Raw genomic sequence first — 17,150 nt, forward strand, 5'->3', positions numbered from 1 at the left:
AGAAGTTTCCATAGAAAACATTGAAACAACTATAAAAGATAATGTAAAACATAAAAAGGCCCTAGCCCAAAACATACAGGAAATCCAGGACACAATGAGAAGATCAAACCTAAGGATAACAGGTACAGAAAAGAGTGAAGACTGCCAACGTCAACGGACAGTAATATCTTCAACAAAATTAAGGACGAAAACTTCCCTAATCTAAAGAAAGAGATGCCCACAAACATGCACAAAGCCTAAAGAACTCCAAATAGATTGTACCAGAAAGTGATATCCTCCCATCCCATAATAGTCAAAACACCAAATGCCCACAACAAATAAAAATATTAAAAGCAGTAAGGGGAAGATTAAATAACATATAAAGGCAAATCTATCAGAATTACACCAGAATTCTCACCAGAGACTATGATAGCCAGAAGATCCTGGACAGATGTCATAAAGACACTAAGAGAACACAAACGACAGCCCAGGCTACTGCATCCAGCAATACTTTCAATTAACATAGATGAAGAAACCAAGATATTCAATGACAAAATCAAATTTACACAATATTTTTCTACATATCCAGTAATACAAAGGACACTCACTGGCAAGCCCCAACACAAAGAGGCAAATAAATTCATAGATAAAGCAAGAATTAAATTTCACAAGAAATCATAGAGAATCACTCAAACATAAAGTAACCTCCATTTATGAAAATAAGAGAAAGTGTCCATCACTATTCATTAATATCTCCTCAACTTTAATGGACTCAATTCCCCACGAAAAGGACACAGATTGACAAACTGGATACCCAATGAGGACCCAGCATTTTGCACTACAGGAAGCACACTTCAGAGACAAAGACAGACACTACCTCAGCGTAAAAGGCAGGAAAAATAAATTCCAAGCAAATGGTCTGAAGAAGCAAGCATGAGTACCCATTCTAATATCATATAGAATCGACTTTCAACCAAAAGACATCAAAAAGCTTAAGGAAGGACACCTCATAGTCATCAAAGAAAAATCCAGCAAGATGAACTCGAAATTATAAATATCTATGCTCCAAATACATGAAAGAAACCTTACTAAACCTCAAAGAACATATTGCACCACAAATAATAATCCAGGAGATTTAAACTCACTACTTCCATCACTAGACAGATCACAGAAACAGAAATTAAACAGAGACATATACAGACTAACAAAAGTTATAAACCAAATGGACTTAACAGATATTTTACATTATTTTATCATAAAACAAAAGGATACAACTTCTTCTCACCACTTCATGGCACTTTCTCCAAAATTGATCATATAATCAGTCAGAAATCAGGCCTCAAAGGATACAGAAAGATAGACATAATCCAATGCACCCTATCAGACCACCATGGGCTAAGGCTCTTCTTCAATAACAATTAGGAAAGAAAACTCACATATACATGGAAGTTGTACAATCCTCTACTCAAGGATAACTTTGTCAAGGAAGAAATGAAGAAAGAAACTAAAGACTTCTTAGAATGTAATGAAAATGAAGGTACGATATACCCGAACTATTGAGATAAAATGAAAACTGTGCTAAAAGGAAAACTCATAGCTGTGAGTGTCTACATAAAGAAACAGAAGAGAGCATATGTCACCAGCTTGAGAGCACACCTAAATCTCTAGAATAAAAAGAAGCAAACACACCCAGGAGTAATAGAAGGAAGGAAATAATCAAACTTGGGCTGAAATCAACCAAGTAGAACAAAATAGACTACTCAAAGAATGAACAGAACCAAAAGCTGGTTCTTTGAGAAAATCAACAGGATACATAAACTCATAGCCCAACTAATAAGAGGGCAGACAGAGTGTGTCCAAATTAACAAAAAAAAAAAAAGAATTGAAAAGGGCGACATAACAGAAGAATCAGAGAAAATTAAAAAAAGTCATCAGATCATCCTACAGAATCCTATATTCAACAAAACTTGAAAATTTGGAGAAAAATGGCAATATTCTAGAGAAATACCAGGTACCAAAGCTAAATCAGGAACAGAAAAATCGTTTAAAAAAACAATAACTGATAAAGAATTAAAACCAAACACTAAAAACCTCCCTACCAAAAAGAGTCAAGTATCAGATGGGTTTTGTGCAAAAATCTATCCAGAATTCGTAGAAATTTTCATAGCAATACTGTCCAAACTATTCCACCAAATTGAAACAGATGGAGCACTACCGAATTCCTTTTATGAAGCCACAATTACTCTAATACCTAAGCCACACAAAGACCCAACAAAAAAAAAAAAAAAGAACTTCAGTCCAAATTCCCTTATGAATATCGATGCAAAAATACTGGATAAAAGACTTGCAAAAAAAAGTAAAAGAACACATCAAATCAATCATCCCTCATGATCAAGTCAGTTTTACCCCAAGCATGCAGGGATGGTGTTGTATGTGGAAATCATCAACGTAATCTATTATATAATCACACTCAAAGATAAAAACCCATTGATCCTTTCATTAGATGCTGAGAATGCATTTGACAAAATTCAACACCCCTCATGATAAAAGTCCTGGAAAGCACAGGAATTTAAGACCCACAGCTAAACATATACAGCAAATCCGTAGCTAACATTAAACAAAGTGGAGAGAAACCTAAAGTAATCACACTTAAATCAGGGACTACACCAGGCTGCCCAGTCTCTCACAACTTATTCAATATAGTTCTAGACATCTTAGCCAGAGCAAGTAGACACTGATGGGGGTCAAAGGGATATAGATCGGAAAAGAAGAAGTCAAAATAGCACTGTTTGTAGTTGATATGATAGTATACTTAGTGACCTCAAAAGTTCCACAAGAGAATTACTAAGCCTGATAAACAATTTCAGCAAAGTAGCTGGGTATAAAAATAACTGCACAAAAGCTAAACAAGCGGAGAAAGAAACCAGGGATATGACACCCTTCACAATACCCCCAAATAATATAAAATATCTCGGGGTGTCTTTATCCAAGCAAGTAAAAGATATGAGCATATGAGCAGAACCTCAAATCTCTGAACCAACTGAAGCATATTTCAGAAGATGGAAAGATGTCCCATGTCCATGGACTGGCAGGACTAATACAGTAAAAATGACCATTATACCAAAAGCAACCTACATATTCTTTCCAATCCCCATCAAAATTGCAATCCAATTCTTCATAGAATTAGACAGAAAAATTCATAAATTCATCTGGAATAACAAAAAACACAGAATAGCTAAAACTGTCCTCAAAAATAAAATTACTTCCCTGGGAATCACTATCCCTGAACTCAAGCAGTATTACAGAGCAACACTTATAAAAACTGTATCTCTTTGAGACAGGCACGCAAATAAACGAGTGGAATAAAATTGAAGACCCAAAAATCAACCCATACACCCATGGTCACTTAATTTGTGAGAAAGGAGCCAAACGATCAATAGAAAAAAAAAAGATAGCATGTAGAAGAATGCAGATCGATCCAGTGTTACTGCACTGTAGAAAGCTTAAGTCCACCTGGATCAAGGACATCCAGTTCATCACAGATACACTCAAACTAATAGAAGAAAAAGAGGGGAAGCGTCTCGAACACATGGGCACTGGAGAAAATTTCCTTAACAATTTCCTTAACACCAATGACTCATGCTCTAAGATCAAGAGCCAACAAATGTGATCTCATAAAACTGCAAAGCTTCTGTAAGGCAGAGGACACTGCTGTTAGGACAAAATGGCAACGAATAGATTGGAAAAAGATCTTTACCAATCCTAACAGATAGACTACTTACATCCAAAATATAAAAAGAAAGCATGAAGTTAGACTGTATGAGACAAATAACCCTATTGAAAAATGGGGTTCAGAGCAAAACAAAGAATAGACAGCTGAAGAATATCGAATGGCAGAGAAATACCTAGAGAAATGTTCAACATCTTTAGTCAAATCAAGGGAAATGCAAATCTAAACAACCCTGAGATTTCACCTCACACAGTCAGAATGGCTAAGATCAAAAATTCAGGTGACAGCAAATGCTGGCGAGGATGTGTAAAAAGATGAACACCCCTCCACTGTTGGTGGGATTGGAGACTGGAACAACAATTCTGGAAGTTTCCTCTGAAAATTGGACATTGAGTTATCTGAAGACCCAGCTACACCTCTCTTGGGCATATACCCAAAAGATGCCCCGACATATAACAAAGACACATGCTCTACTATGTTCATAGCAGCCTTATTTATAATAGCCAGAAGCTGGAAAGAACCCAAATGCTCTTCAACAGAGGAATGGATACAGGATATACGGTACATCTACACAATGGAATGTCATTCAAAGATAACAAGTTAATAAAAATGGAGAAAATAAAACTTTACTGGATCTTTATCTGACATATGGATCATATCTGTAAGACACAAATACCTTATTCTTCAGAAATAAAATAATGCAATTAAATATGCTATATATTTGAATAAATGCTTAAAATAGTGGCACAGTAATCATCAAAAATACATAAAGAATACTAAACCCACAAATTGTTGGTGATGTACAAATACCAATGGCAGTGTTTGTATAGTGTTGCTGGAACAAAGAATCCTGGGTCTAAAATTTAAAATAGCTACTAAAGAAATTAATGTAAAACTGAAAACATAGATTACTTGTGATCCAATAGTACCACTGATGGAATATCTTCCTGAAGGAACCTGTCTACTCCATTGATAACTCCACGAATGTCTTTACCTTCTCACTGTTCAAAACACCATGTTACAAAATTGGAAAAATAAAGTATATTGGCACTACACCTTTATTTAACCAACAAAAGAGCAAAATTACATCATTGGCATAGATATTGATGAAACTAGTTATCATTGTGCCAGGTGAAAATTCAGAAGTATGAAGACAATTATCTAAATCTTATGAAAATGGCCAACTGCTCTTTGTTTGACTTTGAAGCCTCTTCTATAGAAGGAAAGTCAGATGTCATGTTTTAAACATGGTCACATTTTTTCCCACGGTTCACATGGCCAGAGAGACGATCCTACTGTTCCTGTTTTGCTAAATAGCCATGTTGTCAAACTGCCTTCAAATTCTTATTGTTTTTTCCATACATTACTTCTTTTATGAGCTGTGGTCAGAGAAATGTACAGGTTTACAGTGCAGCAATTACTGTAGATCTGTGTAACTGGTATAAGTCCTAAGAAAGTGAGAAGAAGAAAGCTGAGCATAAGTCTGGGGAAACATTGCAGAAAAGGAGAAGGCAGAATTTGAGGAGCGATACGATGAAATTGTGACATCTAGACATGATACAATTATTGGACCTATGGACTCACTGCATCTATAGTCATATGAAAAAGTTCAGTACATAATTAAGACAAAGGGTTAGGGAAGATCCAAGCAGGCAGTACTCAGTGAACCAATGGATTATAAAGAAAATAAAACAGGAAAACATAAAGAACATGAAGCTGGAAAGGGAATATATCCAGAGAGAGTAGAACCAAGTTAAGGATCGGGGTGATCAAGATACATTGTATACATGTGTGAAGAATAAATAGAAATCCTAAAATAAGAGAAAAAGTTCTGAAAATAAAATAAGGATTTTTATAGCCTATGGAAGTCATTTTTTTCCCAAAAATATAATAGAGTATCCTAACTTTTTGTAAGTTGCAGAATATTCAGTGAAAAAATGTAGTTACATTAGTTCAGTGCATGCTGTCTGCATTATGGAAATATCAAACTGAGACTCATTAATCTGTACAGTTAACTTATATCACCTGTTCAAATAAAATAAAATGAAACACTGTGTAATGATCCACCAAAACCAAACTTCACTTTCAGATTGAAATGCAAACCGAAAAATGCCCTGTTCTTAACCTCAACCATTTTACTCTTTGAAACTCCAAATACTTATGAATATAAAAGTTCTAACCTGATACTCAGCATATATTATGGTGTCTCTGTGACTTGTACAGTAAGACTTTTAGGTTGCACATTGCCATCAATTATATCATTCATTTTTAAAATACTAGGACAACAAGATCTAAAATCCATGGGCTTTGGTCCTGACAGCCAGGGATTGCACTCAGTACATGATCACTTTATATTAATTAGCTAAACTCTGAAAGACAATTTGCTGCCTCACAAAATTATATTGATTCATTGCAATGGTTATGATAAGGGTTTCTTTTGAGAATAGAAATAAATTTCTCATGACAAAATTTGCTTTCTCTTTTGGTGTTTATGGACTTTTGATGAGCTTAAACCTCTCCTTCCCAACATAGCACTGAAAATAGATTATTTCTCCCTGTCGATCCTAGACACACTAAAGAAAGGAAAAACACTGAAAATGGTATGGGCTTTGTTCTCTGTCCTAAAAGATCATTTTTGACCTCTTCTTCATCATCTTCACCAGCGCCACCACCACCACCACCACCACCACCACCACCATCATCATCAACATCATCATCACCTTCATCATTTAATTTACATGAAATTGAATTTGGAATTTTGATACACCAAAGAATGAAATGAGAAGTATTGTGCTTGAAGAAGAGATATTAATGAATACTAAGTCCTGTACAGTCATTTTCATGTTTTAAAGATATTGCAAAAGTTACTTCAGATGATTGATTGAAATGCTAGTGCCCTACACAAAAGGGTTTGGGAGTCCCTTAGTGAGAGAATGGTCTTTTACAGAAAGCCTTCATTATCAGACTTTGATTTAACCCATCTACCAACGAAGTGAAATTGTCCAAGAAACAGAATAGTGCCTCTCCAGAAACAGCTTTTATCCACTAATACGCATTTACTTCTATTTCATAAATGTCATGTTGATATGCGCTTAGGATACAATATGTTCTGATTTATAATGATATATTAGTATTACTTGGTTTAATTTTGAAAATTTCAAAGGAACATACCTATGCCATGATTGTATTCCATACAATTTTTAATTTGATCTTCAAGAGTTTCATGAAAACTGAAGTACCGAAAATGTATATCTTCCCATTCAAAACTTGTAACATCCATCATGTGAAACTCCCACTGAACCTCAGTGGATTGATGTCTTTGAAATCATTTAAAGACTCTCCTACTGGATTATTGCAACTCTACAGAAGCTTCAATCCCATAGTGGCAGTTCCAGTTTGGCTGTAAACAAATCATTTTCTGTGCTTTTCAAAGGGTTTAAAATATTTTCATTAACTTTTAATATGAAGCTAGTTAGGACTTTGAGAAAAGGGGCAGACAGGCCCTAGAAATTATGTTTTTAAAATTCTTTTCTTAAAATTAGACTTTCTCATGCAATATATTTGAATTATGATTTCCCTTCCCTCTATTAACCCATTCTTCTATCCCTCTCTAGTCTTCTGTATCTACATTCTTCTGACTCTCATTAGAAAACAGTCATCTAAGAGTTAAAAGTAAAATGAAAGTTAATGAACTGGAGTAGAACAAAACAAGCAGATAGAAAAGAGCCAATGCATGCTACAAAAATCAGATACAGATACAGAGACCCAGACTTCAATTCACACACTCAGGAATTCCATGGAAACATAAAACCAGGAAAAAATATACACACAAAACATACAGAGCAAAAATTAATAGATAAATAAATAACAAAAGGAAAAATATATTCTGAAGAAATAGTCCTAACAAGGATCTTCCAAAGATAATATTGCGTTCCCTTAGTGCTTTATATGCAGTCTACCCTTAAAACTACTTTGGTTACACAGTGAGATTGCCTTGGAGAAAACTCAGTTTTCATTTTCAAATGATAACCCATGGGAGATAACTTCCAGTTTAGAGGTAAGGTGAGATGTAGGGCTTGGCTTCTTTCAAGTGCTAATTAATACGTAAGGAGATCTGTGAGATGCTGTCCTCTGAGCATGATACATTTGTGTCACTCAGGAACTCACAATAGTTACATCTATCTGAACAGACTCTATACAAAATTGATCCTGACTATACAAAGGAACTAAGCGCAGTGCTGGAGAATAGAAAATGATGTAGCTACGGGTGTCTTCCCAGTTGTTATATGTATAGCTTCAAGCACATGTTCACAGAAGAGGCTCAGGTTATATCCAGGGGGTCATGAAGCAAAAATGATAAAAGACATGCACGTGCTATTGGGATTTGGTATTAAGAGGGTATGTTTTTTGGGAAAGATATTAGACTTAGAGTGTAGAGGGCTTCCAAAAATATGTTATGCATGTATGGAATTGTCAAAGAATAACTTGCTTTCTTAAAACTTCCAAATGTAACCACTAAGAACGGTTTGGCAGACATTCTTTCAAATCTGCTCTATTTGTTTTTAAAATTGGGTCTCAGTGTGTAGCTCAAATTGACCTAGAACTGCCAGTGTTCTGTCTACTGCCTCCCATGCTCTTGTAGCAGGTTTACTCTACATTGACAAAATTATAGAATATGTGTAAATCTTCTGTTTATGAAGTTTGATTACATAATGCTATATTCTGTCATGTGTTTTTCATTTAACAATATATCTTGATACATGTACATGGGAAATTTCTTCATGGAACATCATGCATTTAATAAATGGCAGTATACTCATTTGTTTAAATAATAACCTCATGATGGCTTCCATATTAATTTCATTTTCATTAACTAAAGTTAGCTACAGAAAATCAGCATGGACACTGACTCAGGCACTGTACTCAGTGGTGATTTTTTACATTATATTTTGTATAAATTACAAAACACGTTGTTGGAATGATGTCAAGGCTGTTAAGTAATGTAATATTTGTATAAATACTGCCAATTTCCATCTCAGAGATTATAATAAATACATATAGTCATCAATTTTATGTGAAAGAACCCATATTATACCATTCAAAATTAAATGAGACATATATTTTAAAATGGTATCAGTCTCTGACTTCTGTCATTTATTGAATAGGGGAAGGATTGGCGAAGTTGTAGCAGAGGGCAACCTCTATAGGAAGACCAGCAGTCTCAAATAAGCCAGACCTCTGAGATCTCCCAGACACTGAGCCACCAACCAGGCAGCATACACTAGTTGGTCTGATGCCCTGACACATGTATAGCAGAGGACTGATTGGTCTGGCCTAATCCTTGAGAGACTTGAGTCCACAGGGATTATGGTGTCTGGCAGGATATGGGGATCATCCTCTTGGAGTCAGGGAAGGAAGAGGTGGAATGGGATAAGGAATTGTGGGAGGGGACCAGGAGAGTGTACAATGGAAAGAATGTAAATAAGTAAAATAATATATAAATAGGTTCACTTTTAGATTCAAATGCTAGATTCTTTTTATCATTTACATTGGAATTCAATCATGAAGTTTAGCGTTTTATGCTTACTGAACTGTGTAAGCATTAATCCTTAATTTAGTCTTCATACTATGTGCGAATTTTCTCCTTTCTTATTACATTGCATCAATTGTGATTGCATATGTAGAAGGCTTACTCTTTATAATTTTTGCAGAAAATATATTTATGAATCATTTTATTTTAATGATCTGTTATGTGTGAATGTCTATGTATAGATTTGTGCACACGAACACAGGTACCTGGGGAGACCAGGAGCTGCTTATACAGATGGTTGCAAGTGGCTTCATGGGTGTTGGAAACTGAACCTGTTTGCTCTTAAGAACAGTAAGTGCTCTTAACCACTAAGCTAATACTACAGTACTTACTCCATAATAAAATCAATCTATTTATAGTTTTCTGATGTATTTCAGGGTATCATTGAACTTGAGACAGCTTGCCACATTTTAAGTGCTATGACTATATTCAGGCATTATTTTTTCCAGCTTTCTTTTCTTTATCATCGTAAGATGTGTTCAATTAAATATGTTAAAATTATGCACTAAATCCTTCAAATGTTTACTTACATAACCTTGGGTTAGTGTCTGTTTCTTTCCTCTGCAATGACTATATTAATTTTACAGTTTGCAGTTCTCTCTTTCTTTACATAATCCATCTGATGTGTTTTTGCTTTCATATAGAATGAAGTAAGAGACTTATACTTTTTTTTGAGTAGTTAAAGTACTAAGAAAATGTGTTGAATTTTCTATTTTAAGGCCAATACATTATTTCTTTAAAATATTCCTAGAGTTTTTTTTTCTTTTTCTTAGTATTATTGTTCTCATTAGTCTCATTATTAATATTCTGTGTAAGCTTTTATGTGTTCTGGTCATGTAGTGAATATAGAAGTCTTCCAAACATATATGAGTAGGTATCAAATTTACGTTCTTGGTTACTCATGCCATGATATTTTATCTGCTAAACCACCTCACTGGTACACACTCTAACACTTTAAGGTGACATAGAGCTCCAGGCTGCTTTTATATATACAATGTTTTCATCATTTGGCTTTTAATAAATATTTTTGATTATTCTAAAGGAATTTATTTTCCATGTCCACTTGGTAACTCTAGTATGTTTATTTTGATATCTCATTACTATTTTAATCATAATTATTATGCATTTGATACCTAGATAATATGAAATTATCTTAGATACAATTGAATACATGCAATTAGTTACCTAAGCATGAAGCTTGGTACATAATTTTCTTCATTATTATTATGCATTTGCATAAAACAATATTTCATCATCACAATCCTGATGCCAATTTTACACAGTATGACAGCTAATAAATATCTGTGACTAAAAATCACTTAAAAGGATTAAGGATTATATTGTTAAATGATATTTCCCCAACATCAAGTAAATAGATTTTATTTTGCTTCAATTAATTAAACATGCTAGAGCAGGAAAATTTTAATTTCCTTATTTAGTTAAGACTAAATTTAACTTTTACATTCTCCTGCCTATCAGAAACTCAATGTTCTAATACAGGAAGATATGGCAGGCACAGGTCGAATTTCTAGTATAACCTGTAATTACAATCATCACTCTTGTCAGTTTTTACTGATTGTTCACATCATGCCTGGAAAACACAATGATAACATGGCAGAATATCCACGATGGCAGGGCAGTGGCATAAATAGCTTGGTGATAGCCAACAACTCTCTAATTTTGCTTAAGTTCTCTTCAATGAACATGGATGGACTGGTAAGTTACCCATGTGTAGAAGGCTTTTGAAGGTGTGGTTATTTGGGAGAATGTAAAGCCCCTTAGTTACTTAAGCAAGTATCTTACCTAACAACAATCAAAGCCATGTATCCTTATATACAGAATTAATTACAGTCTCTGCAACAAAGATCACAGTAAAAATCCCAGCCATTCAAACTGCAGGATAGCAATTTCAAATCCAGTCTCAATGGCTCTATCTACAAAATGTCACTTGATTCAAGGCTGAGATACATTACAGAAGAGGGTGCGAGAAGATTTTAAAAGACTAAAGTTTACAATGAGATGGTTTCTCAAAATAACACCAGAAATTACACTCATAATGTCTCACTAACATGACTACCTACACAACAGCTAAGGAAGACAGGGAATGGGGAAGAATTAAAGTTTAGTTTTTGCCCATAAGGAAGGGGAGGGGGGAGGGGGATGTTTGCCCGGAAACCGGGAAAGGGAATAACACTCGAAATGTATATAAGAAATACTCAAGTTAATAAAAAAAAAAGTTTAGTTTTCGTTCTGTTTCAATCTCTTCTTCTTCTTCTTCTTCTTCTTCTTCTTCTTCTTCTTCTTCTTCTTCTTCTTCTTCTTCTTCTTCTTCTTCTCTGCCTCCTCCACCTCCTCCTCCTCCTTCTCTCTCTCTCTCAATCTCTCTCTCCTTCTCTCTCTCTCCTTCTCTCTCTCTCTCTCTCTCTCTCTCTCTCTCTCTCTCTCTCTCTCTCTCCCCCCTTCTCTCCCCCCCTCTCTCTCTCCCCCCTCTCTCTCTTGTTGGACTTAAACTTTGTACATGGTCATAAGAATGGGATATTTTCACTTCTTCTACATGCTGGCTTCCAGTAGACCAAGCCCTATTTTTGAAAAATGATGTGTTTCTTCCTTTGGATGATTTTATCTCCTTTACCAAAGATCAACTGATAGGTGTTTAGGTTCATTTCTGAGTCTTCAGTTCTATTCCACTTCTTGATCTGTCTGTCTCTGTACCAACACTATGCAGTTTTTTTTCACTGTTGCTCTGTAATACTGATTGAATTCTGGGTTGATGATTCCCCCAGAAGTTCTTTTATTGCTGAAGATAGTTTCACTATCCTGGCTTTTTCTTAATCCAAATGAATTTTCACATCACTCTTTCTATCTCTATTAAAGAATTGAGTTGGATTTTTGATGGAGATTGCATTGAATGTGTAGTTTGGTTTTGGCAAAATGGTCACCTTTACTATATTACTACTGTCAATCCATGAGCATGGAAGCTCTTTCTATCTTCTGAGACCGTCTTCAAATTCTTTCTTCAGATACTTGAACTTCTTGCATACAGATCATTCACTTTTTTGGTTAAACTCACACCAAGATACTTTATATTATTTGGGACTATTGTGAAGTGTGTGAAATCACTATTTTATTTCTCAGCCTGTCTATGGATACATTGAGGAGAGGAAGGCTCCTGGTGTTTTGAGTTCATTTTATACCCTGACATTTTTCTGAAGTTGTTTATCAGGTAAAAAAGTTATCTGTTGGAACTTTTGGGATCACTTAATTACACAATCATATCATGTGCAAATAGTGATATTTTGATTTCTTCCCTTCCAATTTGCATCCCTTTGTCTTCCATTTGCTTTCTGATTGCTCTGGCTATGACATGAAGAACTGTTGAATAAGTAGGGACAGAGTGGGCAGCCTTGTATAGTCCTTGATTTTAGTGAGATTGCTTCAAGTTTCTCTCCATTTAGATTGATCTTAGCTAGAGGTTTTCTGTATATTACTTTCACTATGTTTAGACATGGACCTTCAATTCCTGATCTTTCCACGACTTTTATCCTGAATTGCTGTTGAATTTTGTCAAATGCTTTCTTAGCATCTAATGAAATGACCATATGTCCTTATCTTTGAGTTTGTTTACATGTTGGATCACATTGATGGTTTTCTGTATATTAAAACGTTGCTCCATCCCTGATCATGACGGATGAATATTTTGATGTTTTTTTTTTTAGATTTGGTTTACAAGTATTTTATTGAGTATTTTTGCATAAATATTCATAATGGAAGTTGATCTGAAGTTCTCTTTCTTTGTTTGGTCTTTGTGTGGTTTAGGTATAAGACTAATTGTGGCTACATAGAAGCTATATGATAGTGCACTGTTTTAATTTTGTGGATTAGTTTGGATAGTATTTTTATGAGGTCTTCTATGAAGGCTTAATAAAATGCTGTACGGAACCCAACTGGAACTGGGATCTTTTTGTTTGGGAGACCTTTAATAACTGCTTTTATTACTTTAGGATTAATGGGGTTGTTTAGATGGTTTATTTTTTCCTGTTTTAACATTGGTACCTGGTATCTGTTTACCAAATTGTCCATTGCCTCCATATTTTCCAATTTTCTCGAATATAGGCTTTTATACTGGAGTCTCATGATTTTTGCAATTTCTTCAAATTCTGTTATTATGTCTCCCTTTCATTTCTCATTTTGTTACTGTGGATACAGTCTCTGTGACCACGGGTTAGTCTGGCTAAGGGTTTATATATCTTGTTGTTTTTCTCATAGAAACAGCTTCTGGTGTTGTTGATTATTTGTAAAGTTTTTTGTTTCTACTTGGTTCATTTCAGCTCTGAGTTTGATTATTTCCTGCCTTCTACACCTCTTGGGTTTACTTATTTCTTTTTGTTCTAGAGCTTTATGTGTGCTGTCAAGCTGCTGATATATGCTCTCTACTGTTTCTTCTACCAAGCATTCCGAGCTATAAGTTTTCCTCTAATACTGCTTTCATTGTGTCACATATGTTTGGGAATGTTGTATCTTCATTTTCATTAAGTTCTAAGAACTCTTTAATTTCTGTCTTTTTTCTTCCTTGACCAAGTTGTCATAGAGTAGAGCATGGTTCAATTTCCATGTATACATGAGCTTTCTGTCATTATTGTTTTTGTCCAAGACCAGTCTTAGTGTGTGGTGATCTTATAGAATGCATGGGATAATTTCTATCTTCCTGTATATATTGAGACCTGTTTAGTGACCAATTACATGGTTAATTTTGGAGAAGGTTCATTGAGGTTCTGAAAATAATGTATATCCTTTTATTTTTAGGATGGAATGTTCTATAAATATCTGTTAAATAAATTTGGTTCATAACTTCTGTTACTTTCTCTACATCTCTGTCCAAATTCTGTTTCCATGATCTCTCCAGTGATGAGAGTGGGGTGTTGAAATCTCCTACTGTTATCTATTATGTGAAGTGCAATGTATGCTTTGTACTTTAGTAACGTTTTTATGAATGCAGGTGCCCTTTCATTTGGAGTATAGATACATAGGTTTGAGAGTTCATCTTGGTGGATATATCCTATGATGGCTATGAAGTCATCATCCTCCTTATCCTCCTTAGAAAGCCATTTCCTTCCTTATCTTTTGTTAAAGACTTTTATTTGAAATTCAATTTTATTTGATATTATATCCAACTTCAGCTTGCTTCTTCAGGCAATTTTCTTGGAATTTGTTTTCCAGCCATGTACTCTGAGGTAGTGTCCGTCTTCGTCTCTGAGGTGTGTTTCCTGCTACAGCAAAATGCTCGATACTCTTTATGTATCCATTCTGTGAGTCTGTGCCTTTTCATTGGGGAATTGAGTCCATTGATGTAAAGAGATATTCATTTTTCTAATTAGAGGTAGAATTATGTTTCTTTGTCTCTCTTTTCATTTCATTGCAAGGACATTATATTCTTGTTTTCGGTATGATGTATTTTCTCTCCTTGTGTTGGAGTTTTCCATGTATTTTCTTTTGTAGGCCTGGATTTGCTGTAAGAGATTTCATAAATTTGGTTTTGTCATGGAATATCTTGGTTTCTCTGTGTATGTTACTTGAACGTTTTACTGGATACAATAACCTGGTCTGGCAATTTTGCTCTCTTAGGGTCTTTTTGACATCTGTCCAGGATATTCTCACTTTCATAGTCTCTGGTGAGAAATCTGGTGTAATTCTTATAGGTCTGACTATATATGTCACTTGTACCTTTTTCCCTTACTACTTTTAATATTCTTTCTTTGTTTTGCACATTTGGTGTTTTGACGATTATGTGATGGGAGGAATTTCTTTCTCCTCAAATCTATTTGGAATTCTGTGTGCTTCTTGTTTGTTTATGGGCATCACTTTCTATAAGTCAGGGAAGTTTTCTTTTTTAATTTTGTTGAAGATATTTACCGGCCTATTAAGTTGGGAGTCATCTTTTTCTTCTATACCTATTAACCTCAGGTTTAAACTTTTCATTTTTTTCCTGGATTTCCTTTATGTTTTGGGCCAAGAACTTTTTGTTTTTACATTATCTTCATCAGTTGAATCAATGATTTCTATGGAAGGTCCTGCCTTGAGATTCCTCTTCTATCTCTTACATTCTGTTGGAGATTCTTGTATCTCCGGATCCTTGTTTCTTCCTTTGTTTTTCTATTTCCATCTTTGTAAACTTTTGCTTTCTTTATTATTTCTATTTCTATTTTCAAGTCGTCCACCTATTTGGTCATGTTTCCTGTAATTCTTTCATGGATGTTTGTGTTTCCTCTCAAAGGGCTTCTACTTTTTCACTTTTGTTTTCCTACCTTTTTCTAATAGATTTCTTTTGGTATCTCTCCATCACTATCAATAAATGTGATTTGAAATCTAAATCTTGCTTTTCTGGTGAGTTTAAATATCCAGTGTTTTCTTTGGTGGGATAACTGGGCTCTGCTGATGCCAAGTAGTATTGGTTTTGTTTCTTAGGTTTCTACGCTTGCCCCTAGGCATTGGGTTTTCTTTGGTGGTCTGTTCTCATGTGTGTAGGCAGCTCTCTCACCTATGGGATTTGGGTACAGGGAACAGTTTTGCCATTCAGCGAAGTCCTCATTGCAGACCAGAATTGTGTGTACCGGTGGCTGACTGTTCCTATATCCCAGTGTCCAGAAGCACTGTTCAATATCTCCTTGCATCAGGGATCTGGGCTGAGGTGCGCAGATGTGTCAATCTGTCCTGCAGCCTCCGGATTTCTCGCGAATCATTTTTATTGCACAAATTTAAATGTAAATATAACATTCTGGTTCTTGAGTTGATTTTCTGGAAATTTAACTGTAAGTGGAAAGGCCACACTCTCTACCTAAAGAGCTTCCTTTACAAATACAGAAAATACTAATGAAAAGGAAGTTTCTTTATAAATATTTCAAATTTAAAAAAGTATTCATTTTCTGTGTTAGCTGTAGGAAGTTTGTTTACTTGTTTTTGTTTGTTTTAATTTAATATTGAGAAATATTTACAGTACATCAAAATAAGTGTGAAATGCATCCCAATAGAATCCTCTGCATTCCAGCAATTTTTCTAAAGAGCAGAGTCCACTGAAATGTCAAGTATGTACAACAGACCTCCTGCTACATAATTGTCAGAGCTTTAAGTCTGTCTCATGTTCTCTACACTTAGATTTTTATAAATTTTGCATGAATGGATGCAGATCTAATCTAATAGATCTAATAAGCTAGTATAACTGATTGTGTCTCCTACCCCCATGGAAAACTATGTATTGCTTTGATTTTGTTGTTGTTGTTGTTGGGGAGCTGTGTTTTTTTTATTATCCCCATAAAAATTAATCTTGTGATGAATTAGTGAATAGAAATGAAAATTATGTACGATGATGAGAAATTCCCCAAAACAGAGTGTACACAAAGTTAAATCTGATATGTGTGTGAGTAGACATGCACACATTCTCATGACCCATGTAGCTGAGAAACATTCAACACCAGATCAACATAAGTGATTTGGGAAATTTACTTATTTCAAACACAATCAAACTCATTGGGAATACATTGTTTTCTCAGCCTTGTCTTTAAGTGACCAAATGGTAAAATGGATGTAAACAAATACTGTTACCCTGCATTGTTGTTTATACTAACATTTTAATTCATGTACAATCTCCATGTGCTCTTTTTGTATTCTGTTTCTCTGTGTCTGTGTTTCTGCATGAATATATAGGAACATATTTGTATGTGGCATACATGTGAGTGTGTGTGCATGTGTGTGTGTACGTGTGTGTGTGTGTGTGTGTGTGTGTGTGTCTTATATGGTATTTGTAAACATAGGTAACATGTGTATTTGTAATTTGGAAATACTGAAACTCACATTTGA

Source organism: Rattus norvegicus, chromosome Y, assembly GCF_021556685.1.
Source record: "Rattus norvegicus strain SHRSP/BbbUtx chromosome Y, alternate assembly SHRSP_T2T, whole genome shotgun sequence".
Lineage (NCBI taxonomy): Eukaryota > Metazoa > Chordata > Mammalia > Rodentia > Muridae > Rattus > Rattus norvegicus.